Source organism: Coturnix japonica, chromosome 5 (genome assembly GCF_001577835.2).
Source record: "Coturnix japonica isolate 7356 chromosome 5, Coturnix japonica 2.1, whole genome shotgun sequence".
Classification (NCBI taxonomy): Eukaryota; Metazoa; Chordata; class Aves; order Galliformes; family Phasianidae; genus Coturnix; species Coturnix japonica.
In genome coordinates, this window is record NC_029520.1 from 17,174,190 (window position 1) to 17,184,694 (window position 10,505).

At 56.5% G+C, this 10,505-nt stretch overlaps 1 long non-coding RNA gene across 1 annotated transcript; it reads right to left on the reverse strand.

Annotated features, from left to right (window-relative positions):
- Positions 1-1,983: 1,983 nt before the first annotated feature.
- Positions 1,984-2,497, reverse strand: LOC107314679. Its single transcript, XR_001555578.2, has 2 exons — positions 2,374-2,497; positions 1,984-2,186 (listed from the first exon to the last, which is right to left on the reverse strand). It is a non-coding gene; the product is annotated as an uncharacterized LOC107314679 (long non-coding RNA).
- Positions 2,498-10,505: the final 8,008 nt, after the last annotated feature.

Below are 10,505 nucleotides of genomic sequence, written 5' to 3' on the forward strand. Positions count from 1 at the left end.
AGCTAAAAAAAGACCTCTTACCCCTACTTTTTGCATCAAAAATGTCCTTCCTCAGCCTGAGCAGATGTCTAAATCTTCAACTGTTCCTTTAAACATTTCAAACATCAGAATTTACACAACCTTTTCACACAAACCCCTTCACAACACATAAAACTCAATGCTACTGCCCCTCACCACCTCTGTACTCCTGAAAAATATGTATATAAAAGACATGTTCTGTCTAAAAGCTGAATCTATATTCTTAGCATGGAGTAACTACTACAGAAATGACTAAGGTAAGCAAAAATAAAAAATAAAATCAGGCAGGAACTGTTTGTGTCTCAGTGCTTCATGTACTCATTAAGGAAAAAATAGTACACTTAAGCATATGAAAAAAACCCTTCAGTGTTAGCATTTCAAACTAATTTCAAACAAAACTGATGTTGAAATTGGTTATCTCAGAAGTTTCCATCTTTCTTGGTTTTGTGGTGCTGTTTAGGGTCTTTATCCCTGAGGTGCTAACACTGATTTTCACTCAGTATCGTCCTTTCAGTCTTTCCACCTTCAGTCCCTTAGTTCAGCAGCTTATATTTACTTACACTTGTAAGTTACAGTAACTGTACTTACTGTTGTAGGTCTGCAGAGGTTGGAATTCCCTTATGCATCAGCTGCTTCCACTAAAATCTCTTAGTTTAAGAAACAGAGACAGAATAGATCCTTGTGCTTCCACACTGCATTTTAAAATACAATTAATGAGAGAAACAATTAAATCCCTTTACTGTTTTTAGCTAAGACAATACATCCGTGGGATTCATTTCTTCCATTGACCTCAGTGAGGCTGGGTGACCTAAAGCATTAATATGGAAAATGGTCTAAAAGTCAAATACTGGATGATAATAAATAAAAATCATAAAAGCATTTCAGCAGGGAAACAGCTATGTGTTCTTTTAGAATACAAATATTAAAAAAAAAAAAAATAATTAAAAATAATAACCTGTGACACAGTACCCAAAGAGACATTTTCCTCACAATTTCACACAACAGTTCTCTCACCAACTGTGACCTCATCTGCCTACATAACTCAGAAATCATTCCTTTTTTCTTTTACATTAAGCTCAAGGAAACAACTTGCATTTTCTTGACATACCCTATGCTATGATATGTAAGAGAACTCTGAAAAAAAGGGAGAAAGTTTAAGAGGGCAGCTGATGCAAGGGGACTGGCTGAGCATCAGTCAGAGGGAGCTGAGCAATTGCGTGGGTATCAGTTGTTATTCATAACTATACAAGTGCACATATCATAGCCATTATCCACATTGCCCTTTCTCCTCTCTACATTAGTAAATGCATTTAAAACTCAATTCACTAGTTCTACCTTCTCTCCCTCCCATCCCACTCTCTACTCCTACCCCATGGGAAACAGGGGCGGGAGACAAAATCTGCACAGGGCTAACCTACCTGCCAAATTAAACCGCAACACTACAGAGAAGAAAAATCACCAGCCACATTGATTAGGGCCACATAGCTGCAAAATCTTCAATAAGATAATGCTCTAAGGAAAAGAAAGGATAAAGCACCAGCAGGGAGAACCACATTAAGAATCGGTGGGGAATCAAGCACATGACCACCCCCGAGCACATCCCATTCATCCCATAAACTCAAAAAGAAAGGTCAAGCATTTGGCAGAACACTCAAAAAATTACAATGGAAGAAGTCAGCAAAAGTGTTCCTGAAAGAGAGGCAACTTAACTGGCAGAAAACCTAGACCAGAGCTGGACTGACAGAGGACGAGGGCAGATTATGGGAAGAGCTGGGCTGTATCACGTCACACTACACAACCAAAAAAGGCCATGCAAAACTCAGCTGACAAAAAGGATCTTACCTAACGCAAATGGAAGAAAAAAACAAATGTTTAGGTGGTAATCCAACCACTAAGAACAGCCTCCATGCCAACAGCATAGGAAGTAAAACAAATTCAAAGAAGGCAAGAGATTAAAGGCACATGTCATGGCAAAAACAAAGCAAACAAATTTTATTCTCAAAGGGCCACTGCAACAATAAGGAGCTAACAAGCAAAACACACATGACAGCAGATGCACCAGAAGAAAAAAGTTTACTGAAACAAATGGACGGTTACAGTAATATCTTCTTGCATGCTCAGGCCAACCAGGTTCACCGTGCCTCTTGTTGTTTCTTCTGCAGCAGCTCCTGAAACATAAGTGGGGACAACATTAGTTGTGCGTAGCTCCAAGCCCGCCACACAAAAGAAAAGGGACAAACCACATCGCAAAGGAACTCGATACCAGACCACCCAGCCGAGGCAGGACTTGTACCACCCCCACCCCACCCCTCCAAATTCATGACAGCAAAAACTGCTTTGATTAAATTTTCTCACCTCACTGGCGCGCTACGAAGGCTCCAGCCGGCGCCGCAGGGGATCACGGAGGCGGGCAGACTGGGCAAATGGAGCTGGGCACACAAAAAGCAGCGGCCAAAGGAGTCAGCTTCCCTGCTACAGGGGACCCCGACACTGCCACCCTCGCAAAGGGCCCGGACTGCGGCTCACAGCTGCCTCCCTGAATTACAGGGCAGCCCCCATCCCTCCGGCCGAGGGAGATCCTTCTCCCCAGTTAGGCTACCCCACTAACGGGGCGGTCCACCCTACACAGGCTGCCAGCAGAGCACTAAGCTCACACACCCAGAGCCACGATTACAGGCGGGTGGCCGACACCCCTGAGCCAGAGCCCGGTTTTCCCCCCAGCGGCAGGAACAACTCTCAGCCGCCAGGCAGCGGGGCGACAAGGCCAAAGGCCGGGGGATCAGGATCCTAGACCCGATTATTCCAGGGAGGGCACAAGCCCAACCCCACATCTACAGCCCGGGCCTCATGAAAGGGCCGGGGCCGATTTCCCGCCCTGACTACAGGGGTCTCTCAGAATAGCACTCACCAAGCACAGGGGGCACGCACAAGCCCCTGCCCTACAGGACGGCGCCCACACCCTCACCATCATCAATTTTAAGAAGCCCCGTGGGAGCATGCCGCCTCCCCACCAGCGCCTGAGCTACAGGCGGGCCCCGCCCGGCAGCACATCACCACCACATCTTTAGCACCACAGGGAACAAAACCTCAACCCGCCCAGCGGGGAAGGTCCACAGCCTCCCACAACATAGTAACCTCACCTGCACCCTCTGAACGGGACAAGGGAGGGGTCAGTCCCCACCAACTGGATCGTACTAAAGCGGCCTGGCTCAACGCCGCAGCCTCCCAGCCCTGATTACAGGGGGCGGGCCGCTTGGGGAATCTCGAAGGGGAACACAGGTCTGTGACATGCACCCCGAGTACCGCGGCCGTGCAAAGACAGGCCCAAGCCCTGATTACAGGGCGGCCTCGGGCCACGGAGCTACCACGTGGGCTCGCATCTCTACAAAAAAAATAAAGGAGACAGGCAGACAGGACAATTCCGCAGCTGTCTGTCCCCCCCCCCTGCTCGTGGGACCTAATGGGGGGCAAGTACCCCCCTCCCCTAAAGGCATGCAACCAAGTCCTCCATTCCCCCCTGGGAAGTCAAAGCTAAGCTGCAGCCATCTCTGTGGGGGCCTAAAAGGAAAGCACACTCGCTCACTCACTCCACAACGCAAACAGGGAAGGGGGACACACACACACAGATGCAACTTTCCAGAAGGGAAGGACAACGCAGTGCAGCCAACGCCTAGGAATAAACCCACAACCACGAGCAACACACAAGAGGCCTGTGACCTGCCCCGGGCCGACGGAGGCCACAGACCTCAACGTGCCAAGGAGCTTCTCAAGTAAGGACAAAGGCCAAATGCCGCGCCACACACCCCGAGTACAGGGCTGGCACACTGTCAGGCCACCAGCAGGCAACGGCACTGCGGGGCCGGGGGAGCAGGGGCAGGGAAAAGGCCCTACCCTGATTACAGGGTGGCCTCGGGGTCCGGCGGGCTCCGTTTCCCACTCAGGTGCGGAGAGGTGGCTCTCGCCCTCCTTACAGGGGGCCACGCTCCGTCAGACAGCCATAGGAGCAAAAGCAAGAGAGGCCAGACAACTAACAGCAAAGACCCGAAGCCCTGCTTACAGGGGAGGTCGCCAGCACAAAGCCGGCGGTCACCCCAGGCCGCCGGCAACATCAATTCAAATGTGACTATGCCCCTGCTAACAGGGAGGTGCTTTGCCCAATGCCCTGTTCTCTTTCCCCTGCGCCGCATTTGGCAGGCTTCTGCTTCCTCTTCTTCCTCTTCCTCCATCCTTCTTCCTCCTCTCTTCCTTTTCCTCAATCTTCCCTATTCTCCTCGGCACCGCGTCTTCTTTCTCCGGCAGCCAAGATCCTGAATACGAGGCACGACACTCGAATTAGACCCAAGCAGCAGCAAACACCCGCTCACCATGAAGAAGCGGGGAAACCCGATCATACCAAAGGAACGCGGCAAGACTGCCAGCCAAAGGGGCGTCCGTGCATTGGCCCCGCCCCAGCCCTTCCAGACACCCAAATTCTTAGAGCTGCTTTTCTCACTCTCACTGTGCGCTACGAAGGCTCCAAGCACGGCGCCGCAGGGATCACGGAGGCGGGCAGACTGGGCAAAGTGGAGCGGGCCACAAAAAGCAGCGGCCAAAAGGAGTCAGCTTCCCTGCTTACAGGGGACCCTCAGACAGCTGCGCCACCATCGCAAAGGGCCCGGGACTGCCGGGCACGGCTGCTCCCTGAATTACAGGCAGCCCCATCTCCTACGGCCGAGGGAGGCTCCTTCCTCCCCCAGTTAGCAACCCCCACTAACGGGGGCGGTCACCTACAGCAGGCTGCCAGCAGAGCGACTAACGCTCACGGCACCAGAGCCGCGATTGACCAGGCGGGTGGACCGACATCCCTGGAGCCAGCAGAGCCTCGGTTTTCCCCCCAGCGGCGGGAACAACTTCTCAGCCACCAGGCAGCGGGCAAGAACGGCCAAAGGCCGGCTCCAGGATCCCATAACGCGCGATTCTNGCGCACAAGACTGCCCAAGCCAAGGGCAAGTCCGTGGCATTGCCCGCCCACAGCCCCTTTCCAGACAAAAATTCTTAGAGCGCTTTCTCACTCACTTGGGCCGGCTCACGAAGGCTCCAGCCGGCGCCGCAGGGTCACGGAGGCGGGCAGACTGGCGCAAATGGAGGCTGGGCACACAAAAAGCAGCGGGCCTAAAGGAGTCAGCTTCCCTCTTTACGGGGACCCTCGAGACACTGCCACATCGCAAAGGGCCCGGACCTGCGGGGCACGCTGGCTCCCTGAAGTTACAGGGCAAGCCCCCATCCCTACGGGCCGAGGAGGCTCCTTCTCCCCCCGTTAGGGCACCCCACTAACGGGCCGGTCAACCATACACAGGCTGCCAGCAGGCACTAACGCTCACGCACCCAGAGCCCGATTACAGCAGGGTGGACGACACCCTGGAGCCACAGACGCCCGTTTTCCCCCCAGCGGCGGAACAACTCATCAGCCACCAGGCAGCGCGGCAAACGCAAATGCCGGGCGCAGGATCCCATAACCCGATTCTTCCAAGTGAGGGCGAAAGCCCAACCCCACATTGCACAGCCCCGGCCTCTGACAAGGCCGGGCGCATTCCCGGCTTACTACAGGGGTTCTTCAGAAAGCACTTCACCAAGGCACAGGGGGCACGCACAGCCCGCCTACACGGACGCACCCACACTCACCATCATCAAATCAAGAAGCCCCGCGGAGCACGCAGCTCCCACCAACGCCTGAGCTACAGGCGGGCCCGCCCGGCAGCACAACATCACAACATCACCACATCTTTAGCACCACAGGGAACAAAACCTCGACCCGCCGAGCGGGGAGGTCACACCTCACACAAACATAGTACCTCAACCTGCACCCTCTGACGGGACAGGGAGGGGTCATCCCCACCAGCTGGATGACTAAAGCAGCCGGCTGCAACGCTGCAGCCTCCCCAGCCCTGGTTACAGCGGGGGGCGGGCCGCTTGGGGGACTCAGGGCACCACAGCTTGTGACACACACCTCGAGTACGGCGGCCGTGGAAAAGACAGAACCAAGCCTAGAATTACAGGGGGCGGCCTCTGGCCACGGACGGCTACCACGTGGTCGCATCCTACAAAAAATTAAAGGAGACAGGCAGACAGGACAATTGCAGCGCTCGTGGACATAATGGGGGCAGTACCCCCTCCCCTTTCAGGCATGCAACCAAGTTCCTCCATTCCCCCCTAGGAAGTCACAGCTAAGCTGCAGCCATCTCTGTGGGGGCCTAAAAGGAAAGCACACTCGCTCACTCACTCCGCAACGCAAACAGGGAAGGAAGGGGGACACACACACACAGATGCAAACTTTCCAGAAGGGAAGGACACGCAGCGCAGCCAACGCCTAGGAATATAAACCCACAACCACGAGCAACACACAAGAGCCTGTGACCTGTTCCAGGGCTGCACGGAGGCCACAGACCTCAACGTGCCAAGGGGCTTCTCAGTAAAGGACAAAGGCAAATGCCGCGCCACACGCCCCGAGTACAGGGCTGGCACACTGACAGGCCACCAGCAGGCAACGGCACTGCGGGGCAGGGGGAGGGACAGGGGCACGGAAGAGGCACTACCCTGATTACAGGGTGGCCTCGGGGTCCGGCGGGCTCCGTTTCCCACTCAGGTGCGGAGAGGTGGCTCTCGCCCTCCTTACAGGGTGCCACGCTCCCCAGACAGCCATAGGAGCAACAAGGCAAAAGGCCAACAACTACAGCAAAGACCCAAGCCCTGCTTACAGGGAGGTCGCCCAGCACAAAGCCGGCCGGGTCACCCAAGGCGCCGGCAACCATCAATTCAAATGTGACTATGCCCCTGCTAACAGGGAGGTGCTTTGCCCAGAATGCCTTTCTCTTTCCCCCCCGCATTTGCAGGCTTCTGCTTCCTCTTCTTCCTCTTCCTCCCCTTCTTCCTCCTCTTCTTCCTTTTTCCTCCTTTTCCTCTTCTTCCTCGCACTGCGTCTTTCTTTCTCCGGCAGCAGATCCTGAAATACGAGGCACGACACCATTAGACCCAAGCAGCAGCAAACCCGTCACCTGAAGGAAGCGGGGAAACCCATCATAACAAAGGAACGCGGCACAGACTGCCCAGCAAGGGGCAAGTCGTGCATTGGTCCCGCCGCCTTGTCAGAGCCCCCTCTCTCAGACTCTTGTGTAGAGTCTCGTGTTTCTTCACTCACTGGCAAGGTCTAATACGCGAAGGCGTGCGCGGCGCTGCAAAACCCGCAGGTGATCACGGAGGCGGGCAGACTGGGGCAAAGGGAAGACTGGGCACACATAAAGCAGCGGCCAAAGGAGTCAGCTGCCCCCTGCCTTTACAGGGACCCTCGGACACTGCACCATCGCAAAGGGCCCGGGACTGCGGGGCACGCTGCTCCCTGAATTACAGGCAGCCCCCATTCCTCCCCGCGTGAGGCCGTCCTCCTCTCCCCCCAGTTAGGCCACCCCACTAACGGGGCGGTCAACCTACACAGGCTGCCAGCAGGCCACTAACGGCTCACGCACCCAGAGCGCCGACTTACAGGGGGGGACGACACCCCTGGAGCCACAGAGCCCGGTTTTCCCCCCAGCGGCGGGAACAACTCTCAGCCACCAGGCAGCGGGGCAAAACGGCCAAAGGCCGGGCTCAGGATCCCATACCCGATTCTTCCAGTGAGGGCGAAAGCCCAACCCCACATCTCACAGCCCCGGGCCTCTGAAAGGCCGGGGGCCGCATCCCGCCTGACTACAGGGGGTCTCTCAGAAAGCACTTCACCAAGCACAGGGGGGCACGCACAGCCCTGCCTACAGGACGGCGCCCCACACCTCACCATCATCAATTTAAGAAGCCCCGTGGAGCACGCAGCTCCACCAGCGCCCTGAAACTAACAGGCGTGCCGCCCGGGCAGCACAACATCACCACATCATTTAGCACACAGAAACAAAACACCTCGAACCCCCAGCGGGAGGTCCACCACACACAAACAATAGTACCTCAACCCTGCACCCTCTGACGGGACAGGGAGGGGTCATCCCCACCAACTGGATGGCTAGAGCAGCCGGCTGCAACGCAAGAGACACCCCACACCTGATTACAGGGCGGGCTGGCCGCTCGGGGAATAGGGGACTGGAAAGCTTAGTACACACACCCCGAGTATGGGGCTGTCACACCAGCAGAGGAACAAGCAACCATACAACGACATTGAAACGCCACCTCAAGGCAACGATGCCGAGGGGCCAGTGGAGGGACAGGGGCACGGAAGAGGCACTACCCTGATTACAGGGTGGCCTCGGGGTCCGGCGGCCCGGCTTCCCACTCAGGTGCGGAGAGGTGGCTTCGCCTCCTTACAGGGTGCCACGCTCCCACACAGCCATAGGAGCAACAAGCAAAAGGCCCAACAACTACAGCAAAGACCCAAGCCCTGTTTACAGGAGTCGGCCAGCACAAAGCCGCCGGGCACCCAAGGCGCCGGCAACCATCATTCAAATGTGACTATGCCCTGCTAAACAGGGAGGGCTTGGCCCAGGAATGCCTTTCTTCGTTCCCCCCCGCCATTTGCAGGCTCTGCTATCCTCTTCTTCCTCTTCCTCCTCTTCTTCCTTTTCCTCCTCTTCCTCTTCTCCCCACCGCCAGTCCTTCTTTCTCGGCAGCAAGATCCTGAAATACGAGGCACGACACCATTAGACCCAAGCAGCAGCAAACCCGCCACCTGAAGGAAGCCGGGAAACCCATCATACCAAAGGAACGCGGCACAAGACTGCCCAGCCAAGGGGCAAGTCCGTGCATTGGCCCCCGCCCCAGCCCCTTCCAGACAAAAATTCTTAGAGCTGCTTTTCTCACCTCACTGGCGCGCTACGAAGGCTCCAGCCGGCGCCGCAGGGGATCACGGAGGCGGGCGACTGGGCAAATGGAGCTGGGCACACAAAAAGCAGCGGCCAAAGGAGTCAGCTTCCCTGCTTACAGGGGACCCTCGGACACTGCCACCATCGCAAAGGGCCCGGGACTGCGGGGCACGCTGGCTCCCTGAATTACAGGGCAGCCCCCATCCCTACGGCCGAGGGAGGCTCCTCTCCCCCAGTTAGGCACCCCACTGACGGCCGGTCAACCTACAACAGGCTGCCAGCAGAGCACTAACGCTCACGGCACCCAGAGCCCGATTACAGGAGGTGGACGGACACCCCTGGAGCCACAGAGCCCGGGGTTTCCCCCAGCGGCGGAACAACTCTCAGGCCCACCAGGCAGCGGCCAAGAACGGCAAATGCCCGGGCTCAGGATCCCATACCCGATTCCCAGTGAGGGCGAAAGCCCAACCCCACATCTCACAGCCCCGGGCCCTCTGAAAGGCCGGGCGCCGGCATTCACCGCCGGATACAGGGCGTCTCTCTCACTTCACCAAGCACAGGGGGCACGCACAGCCCTGCCTACAGGACGGCGCCCCACACCTCACCATCATCAATTTAAGAAGCCCCGTGGAGCACGCAGCTCCCACCAGCGCCTGAGCTACAGGCGGGCCCGCCCGGCAGCACAACATCACCACATCTTTAGCACCACAGGGAACAAAACCTCAACCCGCCCAGCGGGGAGGTCACACCTCACACAAACATAGTACCTCAACCTGCACCCTCTGACGGACAGGGAGGGGGTCATCCACCAAGTGACTAAAGCAGCGGCGTGCAACGCGCAAGCCTCCCCAGCCCTGGTTACAGGGGGGGGCGGGCCGCTTGGGGGACTCAGGGAACCACAGCTTGTGACATGCACCCCGAGTACGGGGCCGTGAAAAGACAGGCCCAAGCCCTGATTACAGGGCGGCCTCGGCCACGGAGCTACCACGTGGCTCGCATCTCTACAAAAAATAAAGGAGACAGGGCAGACAGGACAATCGCAGCGCTCGTGGACTAATGGGGGGCAAGTACCCCCCTCCCCTTCAGGCATGCAACCAAGTCCTCCATTCCCCCCTAGGAAGTCACAGCTAAGCTGCAGCCATCTCTGTGGGGCCTAAGGAAAGCACACTCGCTCACTCATAGCTCCGCAACGCAAACAGGAAGAGAAGGGGCACACACACACACAGATTGACTTGCCAGAGCGGAAGGACAACGCAGCGCAGCAAACGACCTAGGAAATAACCAACAACCACGAGCAACACACAAAGAGCCTGTAGACCTGCTCCGGAGGCCGCACGGAGGCCACAAACCCTCAACGTGCCAAAGGTGCTTTCATCAATAAGGACAAAGGAAATGCCGGCACACGCCCCGAGTATTCAGGGCTGGCACACGTGACAGGCCGACCAGCAGGGCAACGCACCTTGCGGGGCAGGGGAGGGACAGGGGCACGGAAGAGGCACTCCTGATTACAGGTGTGGCCTCGGGGGTCGGCAGGCTCCGTTTCCCACCTCAGGTGCGGAGCAGGTGCTCTCGCCCTTCCTTACAGGGTGGCAAAACGCTCCCCAGACAGCCATAGGAGCAAAAGGCAAAAAGGCAAACAACACAGCAAAGACCCAAGCCTTGCTGTCAGGG